Source organism: Streptopelia decaocto (genome assembly GCF_964273445.1).
Source record: "Streptopelia decaocto genome assembly, chromosome: 7".
NCBI classification, from domain to species: Eukaryota; Metazoa; Chordata; class Aves; order Columbiformes; family Columbidae; genus Streptopelia; species Streptopelia decaocto.
This window is the reverse complement of record NC_138661.1, coordinates 10,244,838-10,258,885: the sequence shown is the minus strand read 5'-3', so window position 1 is coordinate 10,258,885 and position 14,048 is coordinate 10,244,838.

Below are 14,048 nucleotides of genomic sequence, written 5' to 3'. Positions count from 1 at the left end.
GTCTGATTTTGTCTCACTCGGTGAAGTCTGCATTATAACACACCAAATTTTCATCATCTTGAGTCCAAGAGTTAATGTCCAAGTTATTCACAGACAACAGTGCTCAGGAAAGCAAAAGTCTGTGGGAAAAGATGATGTCTTTTTTTTTTTCAAGTCAAGCAAGAGGCCTTTTAAGACAGAATCCAGAAGACCAGGCAATCTGGGAAATCAGCAAGTTAAAGATCCACCTAGTCTAAACTCCTGTCTCTACCAGTGAACCATAGCAGATGCTTAGAAATGTATGTAAGAATGAAGCAAGTATGCAGTGGCACGTTCCCAGTGCATCAGTACCAGTGGATCAGGGGTGGTATCTCTTTGTTCAGTATCTCCTAATTGATTTAATTCTATGAACTTGCCTTCCTTCATTTTAAATTCATACGAACTTTTGTCAGCTACAACGGCCTGTGTTAATGAGTGTCACGGTCTATTCCATGGGTGACAAAGGACCTTCATTCGTCTGCACTGAGCCTGCCCATGTGAAAATTTCATTTAGTTATTGTTTTGTGCCTACTCATCTTCTCCTTCCCTATCATGAGTTTCCAGGTGTCCTTACTAGCCAGTAGAAAATGTCTGAAATCCAAGGTTTCTCCTGGATTTGGATGGCATGAATTCAATATCTATGTATAGCTGGGATGTATAAGACAGTACCTTCCTCATTTAGGTGCCAAGTTGGTTGCATTGTGTGAATGGCTGACTTTTCTTTTAAAGCACTGCCAGAGAAAGAGAAGGTGATATTTCACTCATTATATTAAAGACTGAGGTGCCCCAAACACCACACGGTAGGTAGCCTTGACAAAGATCAAGCCATTCCTCTTACTAATAAAGCTGTGAGAGAGAGGAGGAGGGTGAGCAACTTTATCTGCCATTCTGCTGATGGTGACTTATGGTACAGCACACAGTTAAGGAGTAAGTGAGGAAACCGGAAGTAAGAAAGTGAGATTGGGGTATGCAGCTAGGGGCTTGGACCTGGTCTCTGCTCCAGTGGTGTTCATGTATTTCCCCTTAAAAAGGTCTTTGGAGAAAGCACCAGGGATGTTAAGAGTGAATAAGCATGGAGTGGGGACTAGGCAGAAATGTTAAGTACCTCTTCAGTAGCTAAATCCTACTTAAGGTTTGCTGAGAACACTGAGGTCTCGTTGTGGATCAGAGCCTGAATCTTGACATATGTCAGCGGCTGATCTTTGCTGTGCACTTGCCATGGAAATTCTGGCTCAGCCAGTCATCTTCTGGTGACTCAGAGGTGGCAGGATACAACTACGAGTGGGCAGCTTTTGTGGTACTGAGAGCTCATGCTGAACCAGCCAGCCACCAGCTCTCCACAACTGGAGGCTTCACCTTTGTGATCAGAGCTGGCAGTCAAGATGTAAAAATTCCTAACTATAATCCCTTAGCATGTGAGTGGCTGAAGTAGGATTGCAAACTTTGCAAGAGGAAGGGCTTCACAATGCACTAACTAATATACTAACTTGTGATCCTCATTAATTACACCTGTAATCCCCCTAACATTCAGCAGGGAGTTAATTCCAGCATTCAGTTTCCCTGGATATACTTGATAGCAAAGCTGCACTTTTTATGGGCATGAAAATATTTGTAATACGAACTATTTCTCAGATATAGATTTGGGCACAAAGCCAGTTTACCCTTCCAACAAAATTTAAGATAAAAAAAAGTTTCCAAACTCAAGGTAAGACAAAGTGGAAATCTTGCAAGAGTGCTTAACCTGAAATCATGTCCCCAAAGATAGATGTGACTCATTGAAACATTTCACATGAATGGTTTTGAGATATTTCACCAGAATTCCTAACTAATCTTTCTGACAGATTTTTTTTTTTCTTAAAAATGAACTTGTGTTTGAAAATACATGTATTTAAAAAGATAATTTTAAAGAAAAAAGAACTCCTTGTTTTCCAAATTCATAATGAATTTCCAAATTCATAATGAATCCTCTCCCTTCATCCTCATCACTCATGATTCCCTCTGCTCCAGTAATTAGAAAGAGAAATTTAATCACAAAGCCCCCATTTAAAAACTTTGTACCTCCTAAGTGGTTGCATTGGTTGACATCGTTGCTGTGTCTAGTGCTGCCCTCAAGGATATGTACTTGCTCAGAAAATTAGTTCAAGCCAAGAACATTTTTGACACCCACAAGGAGTCTGCCAAGTGACTGTGAGCATCATGCGTTAGAATGTCATTCCAGCCACAGGAAAACCTAAACCACATGAATGATTTGAACCATGATTTTCTCCTGTCTAAGATAAAAGGAAATTCATGCACGTATCACAACATTTCAGTTATAATGGAGCTATGTACAAGATGGCTAAATACAGGAGGTTGAAGAGAGTAGCTTATTTGGTACTGAGCAATGAATTTTAAGCAAATATTCACTTCATCATTGAATGCACGACAAAGCTTTAAACCTGAGGAACCTCTCATTGGAATGAGGCACAACTCAGGCATTAGTCAGACAGGAGATGAGATGCAGTCTTATACAATAACCACATTAGTATGAAAAATGAGACATAAAGCAAACTGTCCCCATATGTTGCTATCTATGTCTCAGAAAGATTTTTCTTCAAGTTTTACTGCAATGATCATCAAGGGAATTTACATGCATTTGCCTGGAATTGATATTAATCTGGAGGGGAGGAAAGGGGGACAAACTCAGACAAAGAAATATCCAGGAAATAGGGACAGATGGGAGATAGTTGAAACAAAAAATTACTGGCATGGGAGAAAGCAAATGCTTTCCACTGAGCTGTGTTTGGGTACTGAGCATGGTGTTCTCCTCATAAACAAAAGGGAAACTGCTTAGGGTCCTGTGCTGATACATGCAGTGCAGTTGTTTATCCTGCTGCATTACTGATTACTTGCAACAGCTCTTTAATGTAGTTTGGGGGATACAGTATATGTATCATTTCTTTATTACAGTCTTTCAATCATCATCATGATACAAAGAAAAACCATTGTTCAGAGCAGATGCACTCTTTTATTTGCTAATATGTTCTTGGTTGACACTAATTTGCCACAGCAAAATTTAGCATCTATCTTCAAAATGCTGCTCACTAATGTCATTCCAAAAACCAATGGGTATACAATAAACAGCATCAAACAACCCATAATAAAGCAGTTTTACTACAGATGTTCATTATGCATATAAGTCTCTGTAGCAGCCTGAATATTTCTGAGAAATGTTCGAAATTAATTTGGAAAAGCAGTAATTAAAATTAGTTATTTCTCATAAAATTCAGTAAGAACAGAACCACAGATATGTCACAGTTCTCAATTCCAAAAAGTGATTCCCCTCTCCCTGTCCTTCAAAGATCCCATTGGATACAGGTAATGACTGCACTGCTTGCTGGATTAATTGTCCTGTGAGCTCATGGCCTGCCTTTTGTACCCTAATTTTCTTACAGTGCTGTGGAAAGTGTTTGTCGGGTGCTGTGGCTCTCCTCAGTGACCGGATAAACAAGTAGCTTCCGATGACATGAACTGACTTGCACTCCGAGCCTCACCATGTGAACACAACTGAATCTACCACGTGATGACGATGGCTCCATTTTACATTTTTAAATACAATTTTTAAATTTACATTTTAATGTAAAAGTTCAGCTGACTGGCTAGATGAAGGTCTCTCTGGAGTGTGCATGGCCTGGCTAAAAGACCAAAGATTGTGGTCTAACTGTTCTCAGCATCTCTGTGCTCAGGTCTTGTAGCACTCATCAACAGAAGAGAATAAGATTTTTATGAAATTATGAATTCTTTTTTTTCAGAAAGCTGGAGAGGGACTTTTTACAATGTCATGTAGTGATAGGACAAGGGGTGATGGTTTTAACCTGAAAGAGTGTAGATTTTGATTAGAAGAAATTCTTCACCATGAGGATGGTGAAGCACTGGAACAGGCTGCCCAGAGAAGCTGTGGATGCGCCACATCTGGAAGTGTTCAAGGCCAGGCTGGACAAGGCTTTTATAAACCTGGTTTAGTGGAAGGTGTCCCTGCAGAAGGATTGGATCTAGATGATCTTTAAGGTCTCTTCCAACCCCAACCATTCTATGATTTGATTCTTTCTCACCCTAAGTGACAGAAAATTTCATTGTGTTCAGGGAAAATTAAAATTTTTAGTAATATTTTTTTCCCAAGACTTTTCATTTATTTTCATTTTTGGCATAACTTCAGATTGAATGTTATTTTAAGCAGTTTTAGTTTTTGTTTTTTCCTCTCATCCTTCATCTGAATGTGGTAATTTTCTGTGGTGAAGTCTTCTCTAGTAGTATGTCTAGTGGTTCAATGTATGTGGTCCTTTGTTCTTGATTTACTCATATTGGATGAGCAAGCATTCAATATTGAGACAAAGCAAGCAAAGCATTAATCACCTCCTCTGTTATGTGGACACTGACAGGCTCTTAGGTACCTTGAGCAAAGGAGAAATGTGTCAGAACAAAATTATCTGAGCAAACAGTGCTGGATTTGGGCAAAATTTGTATTTTAAATGTCAACTTTTTTTTTCTTTTTTTTTCTCTCAGACTCAACTGGGAAGGGATTTGCAAGAAAAAGCTGGAATCCCCAACTCTTAGTGAGAGTGGAGTGTTCCTTTCCTTTCCTTCACAGAGCACAAAGGACTACAGAAGGAAGCCGCGGGAAGATGATATCAATCAGAGTTGAAGGTAACCACAAAACAGCTGTGGACTGAGTTCCCGACATTGCCTGTGAGTTTTACATGCAGATGTGGCATTTGTCAATTCTCAAATGACATCAGTTTGTGTGTTGCAATATCAGGACATGAGGCATGATTGATTAATCTGTAACTCTGACTCCGTTTCCTGACCTAATAATTCCCTGCTCTCCAATGCAGAATATGAAGGCTCAAACAAAAGGAAAAAAAAAAAAAAAAAGGGGAAATGATATCCCCTTACTTCATTTTTTTGAATAGGAAGATAAATTAGCTCCCTATTGAATAAGGCAGAGATTTGCTGAAAAGCACTAACTGCATTTGAGAGTACAGTGTGAATTTATATCCATGAAAAAAGACATCTCTCTGAGTCACTGATACGTGGTGAGAGAAACATTAAGTGCAATTAAATATCATGTTAAAAACTGGTTTTGGAGTATGTCCATTCCCTTACAGGGCAGTTTGGCTTCTGAAATGACCTTGTTTCTGAAAACTGTGCCTGCACCCTCAATCCATATAAGCAACTTAATAAAACTTCCAGACCTGAAATGAACGTTTTGATGACACTATGGATACAGTATATACTAAAGACCTTCTATTCCATTTTCTATAACCATAAACAGATATGCTTTAATGGTCTGATGCCTTTACCTTAAAAAATTCCAATTTAGTTCCCTAAAGCTATAATAATAAAAACTGCTGACATTCTGTTTCTATTTTTCCAAGTAAGAAGAACCTATCTTATGAGGGCTTCTCTGCATTTGTGTGCTGGCGAGATCCAGCTAGGTCTTAGAATCAGGCATCTTTGTTAAGAAGAAAGGCACCTGAGAGGGATGTGATGCAGACTTTTAAACTTGACACAGGTGACAGCAAGACTTTCAACACATGAAGTCTATTCATTTTTTGTCTTGAAAGTAGCTTTGTAAACGTCAGAGATTAAAATTAATTTGGTTCCTCTTTGCCTTCTTTCAACAGTATTTCTGTCATTCTGAGTTTGAAGAGACGTGCCATCCCTTTCTGTCAGAACAAATGCACTGTGCAGGCAGGGAATCCCTTTTTGCCTGGTTTGCTGTAACTGCTTCTGGCATTGCTGAGTTACAGGACTTTAGATTCTGTTTTTTGAAAACCTTTACATGGCAGACAAGGAGAATAAGGCCTTAACGTTTTCTTGTTTTCTTTGTTTTTTAAACTTAAGTGGACATTAAATGCAAATGGGGATAGTAGGGTGCATTATGTCTAAGAGGGAAAATACTCTCTACTGCAGAAACTCTATCCCTCTCCTGTGGCATGTCATAAAATGTCTTACAAATTTGAACTCAAATCTGAAATGGCAATACAGAGTTAGACATGGATGTAGCATTTTGCTGTCTGTTACAGTAAGTGTTGACATTGTACTGAAAGCACATTTCTTATATTGATCCGAAAGAATTCAATCTGCAGATATCTCAGAGCAACCAGCATGTGGCTATTCAGTACCTGCTCAAACCGTATTCTAATAGTTTTCACTAGGAATGATCACAGCAATCTTTCATAGGCCTGCATTTTCCTATTTTTGCAGAGTCGTCTTTTTTTTAAGTATTTCCTTGAGAGCTTGTGTTCAAACTACATTCATAAAGCCTTTGCAGTTTTAAATCTCTTTACAAAAGATGTAATCCCATTCACTTTCTTTTTCCCTGTGTTTGCCTACCAGGAACACTTCTGCCCTAATGATGTTGCAAGTTGTTTTCTCCCTCTTCTATACAGAAGTGCAGGAACAGGCACTGCGGACAGCCCAGTTCTGTATCCTGTATTATACAGCATCCAAAAGCAAGCAGATAGCAAATGAGTAATGTAAGACTGAAGCAAGTACCACTGACACTCCTCCAGAATATCCTCCCAGTAATCTGTGGCCAAGAGTTTCCCCAAGGCAGAGGGGATGTAGCTAATAACACAAAACAGGCACTTCTGTTGATTTGTCCTGTCACTTCTCAAACAAACACAGAATACTACAAATGCAATTTTAAAATTCATTTTCAGAGAGATTCCTCTGAGGAAGCACTGAGGCTAAACAAAAATCGCTTGTCATTTCGCAGGTTGTTTAAAATCACACTTTGAGTTATTCTCTTCTGATCAGTGTATTGGATAGCAATAACCTGAGGCTGGTCCTGAATATTCAGGACAGCAGTGATTAGGTCTGAACACTGGAAATCTTTGCAATATGCTTATGATCTCCAGGGTCTGAGGTTTATATGGCTAAGGCAAAGGGAAAGAGAGCAGAAATAACTGGGAAAGCACTGAAATAGAGGAACTCTAGTGAATTTGGTCATGGGAGCACAGGTCCAGCCTTTGAGGCCATTAAATCTGTCTGCTGAATAGTGAAGGCAGCCAGCTCTTGCTGTTGCTGCACGCTGTGGCAAGAATGTCAAATAGCCAGGACAAGGTTTGTAAGCACAGGTATTAGCTTGCTGGAAGAAAACAACAAACAGTCTTTCAGGCACATGAACCTTATTTTGTGTCTGAAGAGAATGAAATATAGCTTGAGAATAGTATATGCTTGGACTATCATCGTTACAGCACATCTACCATTGCAATTCTGTCAGTTAATAATTTTTCACTGCTAACAGCCCCTGAGGAGTATTTCAATTTAAATTACAAAGCACCAAGAGGAGCTTCACAAAAAATGACCCTCTCTGTATAAAACTGAATTTTGTGCAAAGTTCTAGGAAAATTTCTTAGCCAAACCCTGTTATTTTTGTATCCTATTTTGTACTAGTCTTCACTTAGTGTTACAATTGAAGTTAGATTTAGAAAGTCTTAAGGAAAACTCAGCTCATACTTTCGATCTGGGAGCTGAAAAAATTCCTGGTCAACACCAGCTTTCTAAGACGTGGCAAACAGGAGAGCTATGCTGGCTTCTAAAAATGAGGCAGCTCTCAAGGTGCTTCTTCGCATTCTGTAGAAACTTTTAGTGAATATTTCTAGGCTGGGAGTCTGTCTTGTAGTTCCCTATTCATAGTGTTCTCTAAGTAATAATTTTTCTCCTCCTGAAGCAGAATGAACTCTCACAGCTATTGAGAAAGCAAGTGTTTTCCCTTTTTTTCATGCTCCCACCCATCTCAGCAGAAGTTCTAAATCTTTATTCTTCCAAGGCACATTAGGGGAGGAAACACCTCCCCTTGGATTCAGCTCAACTCCTCTGGCACTCAGCTGTGTGGCTGTTTGTACCAAAGGGTCAGGGTCTTTTTCACGTCATACTGGTGGTCAGAGAATAAAACTCACCATGGAATTTAGAGATGGGCAAATCAACCTTTGTACAGACCAGTGAGACTGAGCTGGAATAAAGAGACAAATTTCAAGGAACACAGGGGCTGAGCAGGAGCTGAAGCTCAGATTTCCAACACTAGGTTTGGGCCTTGTCTAGGCAGACTTCTTATATCCTGAAATTCAAGGGGTGTGTTAAGGTGAACACCATACTTTGCCCGTTTAACAAACTTACCTCCTGTGAAGGACTGTTACATGTGGATTCTGCAGAACATCTGCTGTGCAAACATTGTAGATGACTGATATATATATGAAGGGGAGACTTTACAGTGCCGATTAAGTAAATATTTGCCTTAAATATTTGCATACCAGTACTTAGATTTATTAATGTCCTTTCTCAAGATCCCTGTTTTTATGATCCTGTTTCAACAAGGGCAATTACTTCCATTCTGTTAATAAGGAAAAGACATAACAAATATTAAGAGACCATGGGAATAGAGTAAGATCAAAGGTGCAGATTACCAACTGGAACATATTTTCTCCTTACTTTTATTACAGGATGTTATTTGCATAAAGAAGTGGGTTTTTGGTTTAAGGATTTTTCTTTTCTTGATACTGATTCTCAGTGAGGTCATAATCCTCTTCCTGTGACACCACAATTGATTGTTGGGGAAAGTGTTATCAAGTCATATTTGGGTGATCAGAGGTTCAGATGAGGGTATGAGCAGCTTTTAAGTAGAAGATCCTGTTTTCATACTCATGTCCCACGTGCTAAAGTATTAATGCTGAAAGGAAACAATCATCCATGCACATTTTTTCCATTATGTGGCAGCAATTTATGAGGCATTTGACATTATAAAGACAGTAACCATGATTTGTCCTTCATGACACTCTTAGGGCAGGACGACTAGACTCACGAGAAAGGTATTTAAACCAAAAATCAAACCTATTAATACAAGGATTTTCCAGCATATGATATCTCTGTGTCTCTCTGTTAGACTGCAATCATTTGGAGGCAGGGAAGACTTTGATACTAATGTGCGTATTTTTGACACAAAATAAATACTAAATGCTCATGCACATCAGTAGTTTTTTTAAAAGTAGCTAATTGCAAGTAATATGTCCTCAGGAGCATTTTCCACTATCTTTTATGACTGTTATCCACTCAGCACCTGCATCAGCAGCTTGACACCATCAGCAACCTGACACCAAAACACTGATATGGTGCAGCTAATGAATTCTGTTACATTAGTAAGCTAAATGGATCCTTGGTGAATACATTGGAGATACAAAAATCTTTAATTGTTCAGATCTAATAAAAGATTAATCCAAATCAAGTTAGATTTCCACTTGCATGAGTTTTCAGACTTCACGTCCTAATTTGAGCATAATTCTAGAATGAGCAATACTGAAATAATCTTACAAACTTCTGTCCACAACTGAATGTGAAATTTGTAGTTGGTGTCTTCTATTTGTAACACAATAGGATAAAATAATATGGAGATGGATACTCAGTTGCTTATATGATTTATTCCATTTCCATTTTCATAACTGAAATACTGTGGTCCTTCTTGCTATATGAAAGAACAATAGAAATTATCTTTCTGGTGACCACTCTCAACCAGTCCTTTGCCTCATACTTCACACCTGGTCTGGTAGCTCTTTTCCTCCACTCCTGTCTTCAGAGGGAAATTCACACTCACATGAGAACTAGGACCTATTATCAGGGTGTGTTCACACATTCATAGCAATAAATAAGTTCAAGAAATGAGTTATTCATTTTCTTTTTGTCACTTGGGAGTTCTTCATAACACAGTGATTCTTTGCTGCCATATGCTACAGCTTCATAAAACAAATGATTTATTCACAAGTTAAAAAGATCACAAAGAAGTGAGAGCATGCAAGCAATGTAACACCAGTGTCATGTACAGTCAGCACAAATGAAGAAACAGACCCTTTGTGGAAACACCTGTATTCGAGGTCCCCACAGGACTTGCACGCCTCCCTGCCAGGACAGGTAATATTACAGCTGGCAAAGGGGATTTCTGTGAACTGTGGAACTGCTCCAGGATATGAGGGTGCTGGGTCTCTGACTTAAGTCCAGTTATGGCTCCAGTTCAGCAAAGCACTTAAGTCGCATTGACTTTGCTTCAGTGAGACACGTCTGTATTTTGCAGAGTCCTTGTTGCTGAACTGCATCTGGGATTGAACACAATGGTAGTTTTGATCTTTCAGGGGATGTTGCTGGTTTTAAACACATATTAAAAAACCAAAACAGCCCCTGAACACTGAGTTTATTTTCCAGTGATATAGAGTTATTCAATTACAACTCAGATATGATTTCCATTTCCATTACTTTCCATTCGCTCTGCCAGATGACCACAGCTTGGTGTTCCTCTGTTTGGGAAATGAAAATAGATTAGTCTGTCTCACTTCTATTTACAATCTGATTCTAATAAATTTCACTCTGAGGTTCTTGTCTGTCAGCCTGATATGTGAAGTCTCCAGCTATGGTTGCCACAAAGATCATAGAATCATAGAATCACAGAATTGTTTTGGTTTGTAAGAAACTTTGAGATCATTGAGTCCAGCCATTAACCTAGCACTGTCAAATCCACCTCTAAACCATGTCCCTAAGAACTTCATCTACATGTCTTTTAAACACCTCCAGTGATGGTCATTTCCATTAAGAGTTAAAGAAATTTCTAGACTGGTTATTTTAATCCAATATTTTCTTTGTCATATATAAAAAAATATTTCACTCATGTCTGACTTTTAATTGATTTTAAAAAATCTTGTACTAGTTGATAGAAAGATTTGCTATTCTGTGCTCTAAACCTATTTACTTTCACCCTGCCTCCAGTTGACTCTTTTCTTACAAAATCTGTAGCTGTTGCACTTTGCTCACTCTGGTGTGTGTCTGACACACTATCAGGGCCGTGCTGCTGGGCAGGCTCCCAGTGCCACCTTGTAAAGCAAGGAGAGAATACACAAGAAGACCCCAATTTGATCTGGCACCATTCTTGAAGCAGAAATGGAAAATGCTCTGTGATTAATTCTGGTTCATTTTCCCTTCTATAAAGAAAGTACACTTTTTCACTTACTCCATCAGCAGGGATGAGATGATTCCATTTCAGACATCTATTACGGTATTTCAATGTATCAATTCATTCCTCTACTACTAGAAAATATCTGTGATACAGCCTGTACTTATAACTATAGTGTATAATCCATTTTATCCACTGCTCATGCCAGATTCTGTTTTGAAGTAGGCAGTGGTTTCATTGTATCACTAACATTATCATTTCAATAAAGTCTGTTCACAAAATGCTTCCAATTTACCCATGTAGAAGTTAGATATTTCTTGATTTTCCATCTAAGGAAACTATTAAGATTACCAGCATTTTTTCTTTTCTTTTCTTTTTCTTTGGCTATAACTCAGCTCTGTCAGAAATTGGGCTTATGTTTCCATCTAACAATATGAAAAGTTTTCTATTTGCCATGAAAATTTTTGAAATGTTATTGAAAAACTAAGTATCCAAAGCCCCAAACAATGTGGCTACTTGGAAATTATTACTGTTTTATACCATTACATTTATCAGTTATTTGATGATCCATTTGTGTCTCTGAGCTATGTATCTTAATTATACACCCTGTAATGCATCACATATCTTCCCTGAGAGAAAAGACTTGGAAATATCACAAACCCTGTTGTCCAACAGGAAAGCAGGACAATGCAGGAAAATATCCAAATCAAATAACCACCTCAGGCTGGAGTTCCCATGCAAATGGCATCTGCTTCTGTCCAAATACATTGCCTCCTTTCTTCTAGAGGGGAGGGATGATATTGTGACATACAAAGTATAGGGAAAGCCATGCTTAAACAAGAAGGCAGGAGCAAAAGGAAGGAGGACCACATTTCCAGAGAGGAACAGTCTTCCCTGAAAATGTTCAGTGCTTGAATTAAAGTTTGAGTTTAGGGGGCAAGTTATGGGGGAAAGACTTAGCAATTTCAGCGAAAGCCCATTTTTCAACCAGCTTGAAAACCCTGTTTACAAATGTAACCTTAATGCTAGTTATTGACATTCTTCTCTCACAGGACATTGATCCAGCAGATGCAGTGTTGGAAGCTTGCAGATATCTTTAATTTACAACTAAATTGCTTAACTGAGTTAGTGGGGGCTGTGTGAATGAGGAAGGACTACAGATTTTGGGAAGATGCTCCAGAAACTCATGTCTTAAGTTTGATTCTGTGGAGTGATGGACAGTTAACTTATGCTTTTAAGTTCTGATAGAAAAAAGTTATTACATTTGCCAGGAATAGAAACAAGCAGCTGGGGTAGAATTGCAAGAAATAGCCAATGTTAAGGCAAGACAGCCACAGAAGCTGTACTGTCTCAGAAATAGGGCAGTAATGTGGTCCAGACACTCGAGTTGCCATCTGACCCTCTGTGTTTCCCATTTCAGAGTCAGAGGCATGGCTTCCTCTATGCTCGAGCAATGAATGTAGAAACCTTGCTGACAAATCAACTCTCAGGTGGGTTTTATTCTACAGATAGACACACCACAGAAAAAAGGGCAGCTCCTGCCTGTAGAGCACAAGACACTTCTGCTATCTTTCATGCAACGCAGATGCAATCTCCAGGGGAAAATCCCCACTTTTTTAAGGAAAAGATCCTTAATTCATTCACTTTCCCTAAAACAAAGGTATTGCCCTGCATCTCACCTCCTTGCTCCATGCTGGGACCTTGTTCAGGTCCATCAGCAAAGAATCTGGCCTCTTGGCTGCTTCCCGGCTCCCTATACTGCTGTGTGGAGTCCTTATGGAGCCCACAGGTGCTGAGGCAAGAGAGCCCATTGAACTGTCATTGCTCAGGCACATCAATTTCAATAATTAAGTCACAGTGGATTTTCCGAGACCTCTTCATCCCCTGGCTGAGCAATCAGGGGTACATCTACTGCTGGGTTCACTAAGAAATTCTGCATTAGTTGGAGGCAAGGATCAAATTCAATACTTTAACCGGAGCGAGGCATTTTGATTCCTCTGCTTCCATACTCCTACACAAGCTTTCACTGACACAAAGCTCAATCTAGGCCTTGCCCAGTGGTGGTTGAATGAGAACTGAGGGCTGCCACTCCCCCGTGACTCTTCTTTTTCCTATGTGAGCATTTTTCAATGCATGTGGCAGACCACATTTTAATTTCTCAGTCACCAGGAAACCAGAAACAACGTGCAACTGTCAGAGCAGTAACAGTACTCCATGGAAGGGCAGCAGTGCAGGATCCAACTCATATCTCCTTGTTCCTCTGCCAGTGCAGCATCCTTCTGATTGAAGTGGTGTTGTCCCAGGAAATGCTGCTGAGCCACAGCACAAGCATGTCAGGCAAATCAGCGTGACTTCTGTGACTCCTCAGGGATCCACCACACCTTGCACCCTGCCCAGTGGACCCTGGGTCTGGTGTCATGTTTATGCCCTCGAATCCTCCCAGCGTTGCCTTGTTTTTCCATTTCCTCCACCACCCACTGTTTCCCTTCCGAGTCTCTCCCTGCCCACACCCCCACCAAACGTGTCTAGCTGTGCTTATTTGGATGGTGCAATGCATTCCAGCAAAAATGTCTTCAACCGTGGAGCTGTATGGGGTCCATGAGAGGAAAGGCATGTGGATAAGGCACTAGGCAGGAAATCTGCTGTTTGGCTTTTGCACTGATCCGCTGTCTGAGTCAAGGCCAGCCCTATTTAAACTGTTCTCTCCCAAACAGATCCCTGTGGATGACAAGACAGCTCTCTGCGGGGAGCGGGGTCCCCGTGTGTACCCACACCATGGGGCAGAGCTCTGCAGAACTCACAGAGGGCTGAGCTGGTGGCTTCCCATCAGAGGCTGCTTTCCCCTTGCTCTCAACCTGATCCTGGCTCTTCAGGCAGCTCATTTAGATCCAGCTCAGATATCTACAGGCTCACTGCAGTGTGCAGTGTAAATAGGAGCTTAATCCCATTACAGGCCTGAGCAAGCCCACCAAGGCCAAACATCTTGAGTGCTGGCTTAAATACAAATGCAAGGCAAGTTGTCATTACACCCTTTCTTCAGCATATGAACAAGTTT